At 41.6% G+C, this 14,898-nt stretch overlaps 2 pseudogenes; both read right to left on the reverse strand.

The window, feature by feature from the left end:
* Positions 1 to 404: 404 nt before the first annotated feature.
* LOC116472460 (eukaryotic translation initiation factor 4B-like) lies at positions 405 to 3,431 on the reverse strand (annotated as a pseudogene).
* A 5,791-nt stretch (positions 3,432 to 9,222) lies between these two features.
* On the reverse strand, positions 9,223 to 10,974 carry LOC116472461 (sal-like protein 4; annotated as a pseudogene).
* Between the last annotated feature and the right edge of the window lie 3,924 nt (positions 10,975 to 14,898).

Here is a 14,898-nt window from a genome sequence, read left to right on the forward strand (position 1 = left end):
GAGGGTTGAACTGGAGGTACTTTTCCCTCACTACCTGCAGGGGATTGCTGCTCTGTTTCTGAGCTCTGAGATGGAATAAGAGGATTAGAACTTCCCTTCATCTAAGCAGTCTTCTTTGGTGGAGGGGCTGGAATCACCTTTAGGAGTTGATCAGGTTTGGAAGGCTTAGAAATTGGAGAGTGGCAGTGTTTCTCTTTATTGAGTGTTTCATTTTCTAGAGACTTCTCACTCTCTCTTCTTCACGCATCCTGGTCTTACTTGCTTCTGCCTGATGTGGCTGGGGTCCCAGTCTGCACTGGCTCACTTCCTGTCCTCCACCATTCCCGTTCCTGAGTTTCTTCACTTTGCCAGCTTGCATGTCTCTCCAGAGACCATTGTTCTAGATTTGGCTCATCCAGCTGCTACTATAGTTTCTCTTGTTTCTTCTGTAGCTGTTCTTCTGCTTCTCTTTTTCTAGCAACTGTGTCAATGGACTTTCCCCCTCCAAAGATAGAAGCCACTCAACTGAGCTGGGGGGTACTAGAAGAGGGATCATCTTCCTTATGAGGTACTCTGAGGCTTTAGATTCAGTTCTGATCTTTGGGAGGGACTCCTATCATCATGCCTATAATCACTGTGAGAGTAATCATCTCTGGAGCTCCATGACCCATTGTCCTGTCTGTCTTACTGGTCTTCATCTGCCTCCTCAATAGTCATCGTCTCTGAGGTATCCACTACCAAATGCTCTTCTGCCACTGCCTGTTGCAGAATCATAGCCTCTATCATAGTCTCTGCTGCCTCAGTCATCATCTTAATCCCGGCCCCCACATCAAACCATATCCTGGTGTAAGCCATCTCTAAACCCGTCCTGATACCCATCACGATAATGGTCCGAATCGCATGATCTTGATACTTGTCTCCAAAGCTATCATCACCTCTTCTAGGCAGGTAGTCGTCAAAGCTGTCTGTGGCAGGATGGGCCTCCAGCATATCTGTTTTGTCAGTATCCTGATTTCTATCCTGGCCAAGAGAACAGTCATCCCTGTCTTTATCCTGTGCTTGGTCAGCAATGTCCACTCTAATTATCCTGTTACCTACAGACTCTTCATTGAGACCCAGGGAACTGAAGAGGGAATCCAGGTCCTCAAACTCAGGATAACTAAAACTTTCAACCTCTCTGGATTGCCGGGTTCATGTGGTCAGTGTGCTGTACCAATATTTAATCCTCTAAATAATTCCTTAATTGAGCCTTCTATCACATCATAGAGCAGGTTCCCTAGAAGAGCATTGTAGGATGGTGATTTGGGAAGATGGCTCCAATCAATATGGGGTCCTCCAGCATCCTGTGGAGCAGTGGGAAGAATAGAATGATCAATTGGAGATGTCCTATACACACCTCATCATTACTGTGCCAAGTGGTTGAAGCATTTCCTTATGGCTCATCTGTTTCATCAGCCCAGTCTGGGGATATAGGTGCTTCCTCCACCCGTCTGCCATCCCCAGTCAGAAAGTCTATTGGGGAAATTGTCTTTTTCTTCTCCTTCTCCTCTTCCTTTTTCTTCTTCTCCTCCTCCTCCTCTTCCTCTCCCTGCTCCTCCTCCCCCTCCTCCTCCCCCTCCTCCCCCTCCTACTCCCCCTCCTCCTCCCCCTCCTCCCCCTCCTACTCCCCCTCCTCCTACTCCCTCTCCTCCTCCTCCTTCTCCTCCTTCTCCTTCTCTTTCTCCTCCTTCTCCTTTTCTGAGGCCACCATGTTGGGAGACAGAGAGAACACCAAGGCTTGATTTTACCTCTGAGGGTTACTTTTAGCAAGGTGGAAATGTAGAAAAATTATATCCCAGGATTATTTAAAAGAAAGGCACAACTAGAGAATCATAAGACCTTTAATGTGGCTAGACAGTGGATTCCCTGTTAAGGGAGAGACAGGAAACATAGATGGAGATCGTTCAGGGGCATCTCACAAAGACCCCACAGGCTATGCTGTTCAACTTGGAGTTTCTCTCATTGGTAATAGAAAACCACTGAAAGGTTTTAAGCAAGGGGATGGCATTATTAGATTTATATTTTAGTAAGATTCTAGGGGCAATGGCTGATAAATTCCACTGGCAAAGCATTTCAAACATGACTGCAAATCAGACTAGCTATCATCCAACCAAATAAACCTAGAGGAAGAACAAGAACAATCACAGCCATATCACTTTTATTTTTCTTTAAAAATGACTAAAAAATTATAGAGTAGATAGACTAACAATGAAGACAATATATTTATGTCTCCAAAACCTGAGAGTTCTGCAAGAGATACTGAGCTCCAGATGATTATGCTGGGTCTTTCTCCAACCTCAGCATAAGCCAGGAGTGGGCAAAGCAGGTCTGGGAGAGCTCTGCCTGAAAGAGGACTGCAAGCTCCATGCTAGGGGCCTGGGCACCCTTAAAACAAGCCACAGAATCACTTCCAGTCAGTGAGGATATGCCTCTTTTCTCTCCTTTTCTGCTTTTCTGAGTGGAGTATTGAAAATAGTCAGGGACAAAGCATAGCATAGTGGACAAAGAAAATAATGTTTATGTTCATGAAAAATTCAACCCTAATTATACCTCTGTGAGCCAGTGGGAGTAATGAAATAGTGTGCCTGGGGTGTTCATTTTGTTAATAGATGCCATTCACAGGGTACTTATTTTCTGTGCCGTTTATAAAGCCTTTCACGGAGAGAGCTGCTTGCGTCAGTTCATACAATTATAAGATATAAAGGATATTATGGTAATTCTTTGGAATTATGCTCATTTAGTATCTGGTCATGAGAATGTGGTTCCTCCTGTTAGTGCCATATTCCAGCAAATGCAATAGGCAACTTAGCAGGGGCTCTCAAAAGTGTACGCATTAACTTTGGCTCAGACACCAGGGATACATTTTGCTGCCATTTAAGATTAATTATTTGTAATATGTTTGTAAAGAAAATGGTTTTAAAATTTTATTTCTGTCTCTCAATTTAGGAGTGATAGCTCCTAGATTTCAATCACATGGACTGAATGACATATACAAGGGTTTTTGAACTATCTGAGATGGACAAAGCTCAAAGTATGTTTTCCAATGGCAAAGGCAGAACTAGATCCACTTTTTCCAACATGACAGCCAGGTTTCCAAGAGCAAATGAGCAGTGAGGTGAGGTGAACATGGAAAAGTGAAAAGATAAAACTAGCTAGTTGTTTTGTTAGAGGGACAGAGGATATATATAAGCAAGTTTCTTTGGCCCGAAACCAAATTCAGCAACTCAACCATATTGACTTTTGCCCACATTTATTTAGGTTGAGCCCTATAAAATTCCTGATATTACACTGGTTTTGACCAACAACATCAATTATTGCATATGCTTCAACCTAATGCTTCAGGAAGAAAGTCATGGCCACCTAGAACTTGGCATAACCTGCAACTGCCTTAACTCCAAAGCCTTAAACGCCATGGCTGCAGCCTCCTGTCCTCTAAACCTCTTATTTCCTCACCTCTATCACAAATCCATGTAAAGTCAGATTGGTTTACAGCTCTTCAGGCCCAGTAAGCCACAAGTCCCCTCGGCATCTTTACAAGCAACTCCCACAGATACCTCAGTATAATTATTCTTAAAGTATGTCCAGGAATTTTTTTTACTTAAGCCACGAGGCTTGCCAAAATACTTCGTAGAAAATACTATTTTGATAGTATTAGAATTTTACCAATGACTTATGCAAGAGGCACAAAAGTGGAATGACCTCCAACTATGAGTTTTGATGAAAGTGAAAAATGCTACCTAAGCCAAAACCACTAGTTCAGGCATTCAGCTTTCCCCTGTCTTATAAAATCCCAACCCCACTTTAATCTAGGGTCAGCTGTCCTCTAGATGCTCTCTGATATGTATCAGTTGAACAAAGTCTTTAATCTCTCTGATGTGTATCCATTGAATAAAGCCTTAATCTCTATTTGAGTCACTTAAATAACTTTCTTTTGACATTTGATACCCAGAAAAATGGATTTGGAATGCTGTTCGGGTTGTCTGTCCTCAAAGCCGTCTATTGGTGTGTGTCCAGTGGTGTTTGGGTGGGTAGAGTGGGATCTGCCTCTCTCTACCATGGTGCTGAGTTTTGTCTAATGTTGCTTTACTAAGAACACTGCTGTATAGGACAGAGCAAGTTTGAGGACGGACACTGTATGAGTTAGACGGAGCGCCAAGGTGATTATTTGATTACGCTGTCTTAGAAACCATTTGCAAGGAAAGAGGTGGAATGAAATAGGGGCAGAAGGGAATTAAAATATCCTTGGGTGTGTGATGAGAGTACATTTCAGCTTATAAACTAAGGAGCCCAATAACTAGAACTTGCTTTATAGTCCATGACTCTACTTAATTTCTGACTCAAGCCCTGGGCCTGAGGGCTGGGCAACAGGGCGAAACTCTGTCTCTACAAAAAATACAAATATTGCCCGGCTTGGCTACAGGAAAAACAACCTCAGCTTTGGCTACAGGAAAAACAACCTCAGCTTTTCTTGGGAACCCCACACAAGCCTAGGGTCTTTCTAAGGCACTGGGGGTAGGGGAAAGCTATTTGGTCCTCAGTCATCGGTGCCTATGGGAAGTCACAATGACATCTGTTATCCTGTCCTCCTGACTCCTTCAAGGCTAGGCAGGTCTCAACTATTCCTGTGCTGGAAGTCTTTCTGAAATGTGTCTTTCTCTGGAATCTTGCTCTAACAGGGCTACCAAAAAAACAGGGTAATGCACCTCTAATCCTGCCACCACAGCACACTTCTCTTCTTCCCAGCCTGGAACAATCTATTTTTTTGAGAGGGTTCTCTACTACCAGGTGAGATCATTGGATACTTGGTCCATGCCTCCAGTTCAAAGTTTTTCCTGCCTCCACAGGCTGGTCTCGAACCCCTGACCTCATGATTCGCCCGCCTCGGCCTCCCAAAGTGCTGGAATTACAGGCGTGAGCCACTGCGTCCGGCCGGAACAATCTATTTTTAGTCTGGGGAAAATCCTTCTCCTTTTGTGTTTCTTCAACTAAATTATTCTCAGGAATTCACTTCTTCTAAGTATAAAAAGCCAGCAAGACTTCTAGGGTAGTTCTGTTTTCTGACTTGCCACATACCTCCCATGAAGAAATGACCACCAAGCTGACTTCAATGAGGTGAAGTGAAGGGGGAAACAGAGGGAATAAAGAACACATAAATTGATGTATCTTTTGATTTCTACTTCCCTTCCATGATATCTGCTCCATGCTGAGTCTGGCAACTTGGGCTTTGGAATTTACTGATTGGGTAACGCTCCCGGGAGCTGAGAGTGAGTGCCCCTGCCCAAAGGCTTAGATAGCTATCAGGGAAGGGTGGCTCTCCAAAGTGAGTTGTTACCATAAAGGAGGCAAAGAGAATTAGGGCAGCAGTAAATACTTGGTAGAAGACTAAGCAGTAAAGCTTGGTAGTCTTTTGTGACCTTCTGCCATGCCATAATGGTTGGATGTTTCTCCTGTGCCCCCAGAACAGTTTCTTCTATTGCCATAGACCACATTCTACTGGGATGGCCATCTTCATTCCTGCCTCCTTCTATATAGAAAGGAAGCTCCTGAGCTGAGGACCTATATTTGTTCATCTGCACAGCATAAGCCCCTAAAAGATGGAGACTGAATGAGTAGAGATTGAATGAGTAACTCCTTGGAACATCATGGACTCTGTACCAGCCACAGATGACTCGCATTCCCTGGGAGAGCAAGGCCTGCAGATGGAAATTGTGGATAACAGCAAACTGTGTTGCTCAACAAAATTAAGATCAATAGATAGGAAGCACAGGCCAAAGCAAGCCAGACAAAATTTAATGCTCACAAATATAAAATCATGGATTTGAATTGTAAAATTCAGCTGGAATAGAGGTGATATGACTAAAGAGCAGCCACAAATAAACAATCAGATGAAGGGAGACATTGGAGAAGGCCTAGAAGTGTCCTGAGCACAGGAGTGTCTGTCCCCATGGAGGTGAGGTGTGCTTTCCACAGGCTCTCCAAACTCTGTCCTTTTGGGCTTTTATAGGGGCTTGATTAGCTAATTGGCCATTAGTGAACTTCACCTTCGGCCCCTCTCCTCCCAAGAGGTTATGGGTGGACTGAAAAGTCACACCCTCTTAATTGTGCCTTGGTCTTCACTGTGACGAGCCCCTATCCTGAAGTCACCTAGGGTCTGCCGGCCACCAGTCCCAATAGCATACCTTGCTTTGGAGATACTAAGGATATTAGGAGTTGTAAGCCAGAGCGTGGGGGCAAGGGTCAAATATTTAGTTCACACTATCACAGAGTGGACAACATGCTATAAGGGAGGTTGAGCAAAAGGAAGACTGAGAGAGAATCTGTCCTGTGTGGCAATTAGAAATTCATCTGTAAATTCTATGAAAATTCTACTGCAGTGGGAATATGGGCATGTAAGCCAGACCACAGTGGGCGAGGAGAAAACAGGAAGCAAAGTGGTACCAGCCTCCACAGATGCTCTCAGAGGAACTTCAGAGTGTTGGCCGGGAGGGGAAGCTGCTAAAGTCAGGGAGGGAAAAGAGGAGCTAATATTTACCTGGCAAGGGGCTTCCACAAAAAGTCCTCACCAACTGTACTCCACAATCCTGGGAGAAAGGGATCACCCCAGAAGCAGAGAAGAGGAAACCAAGGCTCAGTGGAATTGCTGGTCCAAGGTCACAAGACCGGTAAGGGGGGAGTTTGCACACAGGAATTTGCACCTAAGATTGTATGACTCTGATTTTTCTGCTACATTATGCACTGGAGAAGGAAATAAAGATCTGGGAAGGGCACTTCAGGCTGGGAGGGACTGGAGTTCATGTACAAGTGAAGAGAATACATGGTGGAAATTGTCCCACAGGCGGTGGGCAGTGGGGGGAGAATGCCACAGGCACATAATTGGTTGAAAAATTCAACAAATAACAAAACCATGGACATGCTTTTATCCCCGTCTTGGGGTTCCCTTTATTTTCAGTCTCTAAATTAATGGATAGCCCTTAGATTCCTTGCCCAGAAATTAGGTTATGTTGCTTCCTAAAATAGCAATGGGTCTGGAGAAGCATAAGCAAGTGGGTGCAAGGAGCCTCTTACTCACAGGCCCAGGCCTAAAATATTTCTCTCTAGGGATGAAAACAATATTATATAACGAACAAGAAATACCAGCATTGCTGTGGAAGTAGCAAAAAATGTAAAAGAAAAGGTTTCTTTTCTTGTCTATAATTTTTAATTTTGAAATAATTATAGGTTCACAGGAAGTAAAATAAGTAAGTTTTTGGGGGAAAAATTCAAAATGTATTTTCAGACAGACAGTATCAGCAGGTACGACAAAAGGGGTTTCTCCAGAGATCATACATTCACAAGGCATTATTAGCTCAACAGTGAGAAAGCCACCAGTGTGTTTTCCATGACATCCATTTCACAGTCTAAACAGGTACTATTATTGTGTTCACTTACAATTCCAGAAGAAAAGGCACAACTTGGCAGAAATAATAATAATAATAATATCTGGGAAATCCTAAAGTCAGGTGCAATAACTAAGAGACAACATCTTGACTAACAGTCTTGGATCCACTCTTCAGTCAGGGTCTTCCACCTAGGGGGAAAAGACTTTTCTCCCAGAAGCTGGAGTCTTTCTTTCTTTCTTTCTTTCTCCTTTCTTGTTAAACTATGAAAGCAATGTTTCGTTTGCTCAATATTACACTTACAAAAGGAGATTACAAAAAAAGGCATCACAAAAACCTCTTGGACGTTCAGCTCTTCCCATCAATACAGTTCCTAGGTTTTAGACAGGGCCTGGGAATACTTCATCGGTCTTAAAATAGGAAAACAGACACTATAGCTACAAAAGAATTTAAAAATAAATGAGGTAGATAAATTAAAGCTTTTACACCCAGGAATTGCCTATTCCAACTTTGTAGCCTTCATGAAATATTCAGGAAGAAAACAAAAAAAAACTTCATAATTACTTGGCTTAAGTCCCAATTTTGTTGAGTTAAGGAAATTCAACAACAAAAAATTAGTATGTGAACCTGTGATAGGAAACACACCCTTCCATGAGTTTCTTCTCAAGAATGAAAACCCAGTTCTTCAATAGAGTAGGCACTGACAGACTAAAGTAAGTCACCTGAAATTCCCCGCTCAGGTGCCCACCTCTTCTGGGGTTCAGGAAGAGGACAGCACCTGGGAAGTGTGGGGAGGACACTGGCACTCTCCGGGCTCCAACTGGACTCCACTTAAGTAGAAACACACACACTGACTCCCTAAGGACTACCGTAAGTCCATCTGAGGACATGCGACTTAGGTTCTAAAGTTGAAGCAGGACAGGCGCAGTGGCTCACGCCTGTAATCCCAGCACTTTGGGAGGCCAAGGTGGGCAGATCATTTGCAGTCAGGAGTTTGAGACCAGCCTGACCAACATGGTAAAACCCTGTCTCTATTAAAAATACAAAAAAATTAGCCAGGCATGGTGGCGCATGCCTGTAGTCACAGCTACTCAGGAGGCTGAGTCAGGAGAATCACTTGAACCCAGGAGGTGGAGGCTGCAGGGAGCCGAGATCATGCCACTGCACTCCAGCCTGGGTGAAAGAGTGAGACTCCATCTCAAAAAAAAAAAAAAAAAAAAAAAAAATGTTGAAGCAATTTTATAATTCTACAACCTCAGTTTTATTTTTTTAAAGTACATTCAGAAAAACAAACAATAAGATGGGAACAGGGTTGGGGTATATAAATAGGCCCCTAAATAGACGGCAGACCTTGTCCTTTTACCCACATACAGTCATCATGGAAGTATACAGTACCCCTCTCCCCTCAATTAGGCTAAGTCATTGTCTTTTCTATGTTGGTTCGACAAGTTCCAACGGTTCTACCTTGAAATAGGTAACCAGTCTTTGGAAAAAATTCTAGGTTGTACAAAGGTTCTATGTATACAGTTTGTCACAAGTACAAAAGCTACTTTGCAAGACCCGCTTCTTTCCAAAATTTGTTTTTAATGCCAGTCTTATTTGTTTTGATATGAACATTTGTTGTTGTTTGATTTTTCAATTTTTTGCAAAGCAGCATAGCAACAGTCGTGACTGTGGGACTTGCCTGAGGTTGTGGTCACAACCTCCAAAAACATAATTTGCATATCAGTAAGAAAAAGAAAATGGGAGATGAGTGTTTACCAAAAAAGCAGATTCTAGAGATTTCACGCTGTCTGCATTTCTCCTTCCATGCAAGTTCTCCTTTAGCTTAGCTGACTGCAATCTTGTTTTCTTCCAGGAAGTGAGGGAACGCTGTCAGTAGCACCTGGTTTTTCCATATCTGCACTGATGTCTGATTGGGAGCCACCTATCTTGAAGACGGTGGTGTTATTCACAATGGAGCTGCCCTCCAAGGAAACCAGGAGGTTAGGAACATCCCCACTCCGGACCACAGAGATCTCATTGGTCTTCATGGCCAGACTGCCACTGGGCATGCTGGTCTACTGGTTCCACACAACAGGGTCCACATTCACCGAAGGGGCCAGATTTCCTTGGGAAACATTTCTGAGACTTTTTTCTATCTGTACTTAACAGAGCCATGGTGTTCTCAATGGCCAGCTTCCTCCCACTAGCGGGCTGAGTTATTGTTCGCCCCGTGGATCGTGTAATGGACCTTGAAGTTGACTTTGGTGGTAAAACTCCCCACAAATGTTGCATACAAAATACTTCTCTCCAGTGTGAGTCCACTCGTGAATCTGAAGAGCGCCAGCAGACGAGAAGTTCTTCCCACACCACATGCAGCCATGTTGCTTGGCCTGTCGGCATGACTGGGCTGCTAACAAAGCAGTCATCCTGGGGACAATGTTAAGGGTCCCACAAAGGTGCCAGGAACTTCAACTTTGGCATAGGTTGGCTGGGCTCAGATAAACATGGAAGGGAGACTGCTCTGACATTTGTGCTTGTAGAGGACCGCCTCATCTTTGCGTTTGACGTCGACTGTGGAGATGTTCGGTGGCTTCCTCTCCGCTTTCTTGGATGGGTCTAGCGCGACAGCGGAGAAAGGACTCTGGAAGAGGACCGAGCCCGGTGTCTGAGGAAGCAAAGCACTTGGGAGAGGAGACATGACGTTTGGGAACAACCTGGTTCCATCCGGCTTCAGAGCAAAGGGTGTCAGCCCTGGGTACAGAGAGCTGGCGGCAGAAGGGATGTTGGCAGAAGGAATGTTGGCAGAAGGGATGTTGGCTTTAAGTAGTTTGGCTTGTTTCAAGGCATCCAGAGACAGACCTTGGCTTCCAGCTTTCTGGCTGAGAAAAGTCACAGCCATAGAAACGTGCTGGGACATGCAACTGCCCAATGTCGTCACCCACCACCAAACTGGAGAGCATGGGAGGTCCACATGTGCACCTGGATGCGATCTGCTGGGTGAGCTGGACCTGCTGTACCTCCTGTTGCAGACATAGGATCTGCTCAAGCACACATGGGCACTGGGACAGGCAACGCATCTGCGCTCTGCTGATTCATCGCCACCTTGGTGCCTCATAGTGCCTGCAAGGTCACATTTGTGTTGGCCACTTTGCCTTTGGGTAAATAACTTATGTCTTGGGGGTGGCGGCAGGACAGTCTCTGTCTTTAGGTACATCGCAGAGTCCACAACTGTCTTCACTCACTGCTTGGACTGGGTGGTTGGTAGCTAAGTACAGCTCTGGAGAAGTCCTCTGAAGACACTGGTCTCTCGCTGTCATTCATGATGAGAACAGGCAGATTTTTAGTGTGATTTTTTCTTATGCTCCAGGAACTCAGAGATGCTAAAGAACTCTGCAGAGCATTTCTCACAGACACACGTCTCCTGACGAAGCCACTTTACTGTGGCTTCATCCTCACTCGCCTCATCATCATTCCCTGGGTGGGTCACTGGAGCACCGGGCTTCCCCGCCACTGGTGCCACTGGGGCCACAGGAACTGACCCCGGAGTTTGCAGATGCAGCTCCAGTAGCAGTGGTACAGGACATTGTGATATCATTTATTTAATATCAAAACAAACACAAAATACATTACCTTCCTAGCTGCATTACTATCAAAGAAGAGAAATGAGAATGAAAGATGAGAATCAGTATGGAATTTCATTGTATTGATATTGTTTTTCTATTTTGTCTTGAGAAAATATCCATGTGTCATTTGTGTGTTTAAATGTTTTTGAGAATGAATGAGAAGTTCTAGCATGATGATAGCTGCATGAGATAACATCTTCCCTCTTTCCCTTATAATCATGTTAAAACTTCGTTTTAAGCGAAACTAGACTCCTACTATTCTTACCCAAAGTTCAGCAGTTTTAAATAAATAAATGCTCTCCATTTTGTTGTTTGCCTTTGGTCTATTCCAAAGCCCTGAAATGATTTTTTTTACAGTTTTGTTCAGTTTTGTAATTGTTTTTGAAGAGAGCATTTGCTGACCTTTTCACTCAATAACAATGGAACTCTATCATTTAATTTTTATTTGCGTTTATGTGTTTTTTTCTGATTTTATTTTTAGTAGAGTCTGTATTCGCTTTCTAAGACTGTTGTAGCAAGGTACCACACACTGGGGGACTTAAAACAACAGAAATTTATTTTCTCACAGTTAGGAAACTAGAAGTCTGAAATCAAGGTGTGGGTGGGGCCCGCCTCTCTGGGAAAGCTGTAGAGGAGAATCTGTTCCATGCCTTTCTCTTCGCTTCTGGCGTTGCTGGCAATCCTCGACTTGTGGACACATCACTCCAGTCTCTGCTTCTGTCATCATTTTGCATTCCATTTATTAATCTTCAGATCGTCTTCCCACTGTGTATGTCTGTTTCTGTCTCTTCTCCTCTTCTTATAAGGACACCAGTCATGTTGGATTGGGGCTGTGAAGGTTGTCAGAATAAAAACCAAGTCACTTGTGTTAAAAATCCTCACAAACAGAGCCAAGAAACACCACGAAGGAAGAGTTCTCATGCACAAATACCTGATAACAAGAATTATGACAAAAGACTGCAAAAACTAAAGCTGTGCACAAAGGCCATCACAACCTGATACACACAAAAATTCTTCTGCAATGACATCTACCCAGCAACTGCCTATCTAATCTTGGACTGGCACTACTCTTATTATTGATTCTTGTAGCTAAGGACAATTATCCCGAAACAATTATGTAATTATCCTCATTTTTTCTTTAAAAAGTTTGTCTTTACTTCCCTAAATATACACATAGTTTACTATGGCACACATGTTCCCATTGCAGTGTCCTATTCCCAAATAAACATTTTTCTCTTAGACCCCCCCCCTCTTTGTTTGTTATTTAGATTAATAAAAATTATATCTCAGAAGTGGGACCCAAGTGTATCCACCTCAGAGGAATCGGCAGCCCCTGGTATCAAGTGAGGGATCAACTGAGCCCTTTGCGCTCTATGCTGCCGTGAGTTACATTTTCTGCTCTAGTAAATACCCTTTTTAATTCTTGGACTCCCTTCCCTCAGTGAATTCTTTTTCAGTTTCTGAGATAATAAAAGATGTTTTGTCTTTTCTGGCAGGTGCTATCTGGAATAAGAACAATATTTTTCTAATTTAAGTCCTCTAGTTTCCACAGAATTTACATTTTGTCTGGGTCTGCATGCCTGGTATAGTATTTTGTGTGGTCTGCATGCCTGGCTTAAAATTTTTGTGAACACTTACTTTTTGTTTCATTTGGGTTTGGTCATGTGCATCTGTAAATGATCTGGCTCCTTTTTCCCCCTTGCTTGTTTCTAAACATTTTCTGAGAGCAAAAACAAACACTATAAATGGTGGGCACAAGACAGCCAATTAAAAACCACTAGGACAGTCACCACTATCTAAAACATCAGTCCAAACTCCATGACAGGAATTATAGAATTTTCTTCACTCTTGAGAGATTAATATAAAACAAAAATGATATTCTCAAACATTAAAGCATGCCAGGTTTTCGGGGACTCCTGCCAATTACGTGACTTTTCCTCATGCATTTCTTTTTATTTAAAAAAAAAATTTTATAGAAATGGTGTTTCACTATGTTGCCCAGGATGGTCACAAACTCCTGGCCTCGTGATTCTCCTGCCTTGGCTTCCCAAAGCACTGGAATTGCAGGCATGAGCCACCATGCCCAGCCATATTTTTAAGCCAGAGGCCATCATGGGGATCATTCGAACTCCCCAAACTATTTTTACTTAAAGCTGAATTAGAAACTGTAACTGCAGAGTTAACATGTAGAGCCTTCGAAGTTTTCTATATCTCTATTTTTTTTCTGCCTACTTTGAATCTGCTGATTTTTCTACTTGTGTTGAGATAAACACACTGCTTATGGCATTCCAGACAAGATTTTTTTTTTTACGGTCTTAAAGGGCTTTCAAACTAATGGCTTTACAACTTACAACAGCTCCATGGCAACCAACAATCTAGACATGAAATGTAAATTTGAGTTTGCCTGAAAAACAATTGCTTAGGGTGATGGAATAGTTAATTAAGGGATTGATATTCTAAAATAAAATAGACTACCTATCAGGGTAAATAACATTTAGCTATATGAACAGACCACACTTTCTAAGAAATATAATTTGGATCCAACTATCTTTTATAAACCAATAGGTATATATTGCTATGTATTTAAAATTCTAAAGTTATGTTAAATAAAATGATACTCATTGAATGTCCAAGTCATTTCCAAATAAGATAAATTCCAAAACATAAATAAATGTTTATAAATTAGGCTCTCAGATTAAACAGGTCAAAATCTTAGGCTCAGAGCCATAATATGAGGTGTCTCTCTGGCATAAAAATGCGTTTCTTTGTCTGCCATGCCCAGAAAAAGCAAACAAAGCAAAACAAAAAACCTGCTAAAATGCTTTCTCACCCACATTGACTAATCCAGCAAACCAGACAAAAAAAAAAAACATAGATTTGTTACTAAAACACCCAAGCTTATTTGGAGATTTGATTTTTCTTATACAATTCAGCCAATTCAAGCTGAAAAATAAACAATTGAATGTTTAACCCTAAATTCATTTGAAACTGATAAAAAAAAAAAAAAAAGAGGGGGTGTAAAGGGGCAAAAGAGATTTTAAAAAAGAAAACCAAACTTTTTTTTTCAAAATTTTGGTCCACAGCCTTCATTAGACTACCTATCAGGGTAAATAACATTTAGCTATATGAACAGGCCCCATTTTCTAAGAAATTTGTTGATGAAATAATAATTAAATTTGTTGATGAAATAAAAAGAAAAACATCTTCAGAATTTCAGCATACATTTTTGTCTGGGTTTACTAGTCAGCTGGATTATATTTGTCTCTGATATATATTTTAAGATAATAAAACTATAAACCCAGCCTAAAAACATAATGATCTCTGTTTGTGTAACTCTTTGACAAGTAAGACTAATTTAATAGTGTTGGCTTAATAAAAACAGCTGTGTCTTCTAAGTCATCAGCAAAATATCCATATAATTAACTTTCAAGTTCTTACTTAGGTGAACACCTGATATTCACAGACTGTACACATGTTTAACAGGGAAATTACTTGAAATGATGAGTAGCTTTATCTCATATTTCAGTTTTCATAAGTAATTCAGGTAATATTGATAAAAATAAATAAATTAGGTAAATGTAAATGGAATAAATATTTATAAATGAATTTTTTTGTGTGATTTAAAGTTCTAAAGTTACGTTAAATTAAGTGATACTCATTGAATGTCCAAGTCATTTCCAAATAAGATAAATTCCAAAACATAAATTGCTGAACATAAATATTTTTGTCTTTGGCTTCTTAAATTTTATAGAAAGACTAAGTATATTTGAGTCTAACAGTACATAAAAATTACATTATGGGGAAATGTTTCTAAAATAATAAAATTCTCATTTATAAAATACCGGTATGTGACAGACAGTTCAAAATTGCTCCCCTTGCTTGGCAAAGAATTTAAT

Source organism: Hylobates moloch, unplaced genomic scaffold (genome assembly GCF_009828535.3).
Source record: "Hylobates moloch isolate HMO894 unplaced genomic scaffold, HMol_V3 SCAFFOLD_8, whole genome shotgun sequence".
Classification (NCBI taxonomy): Eukaryota; Metazoa; Chordata; class Mammalia; order Primates; family Hylobatidae; genus Hylobates; species Hylobates moloch.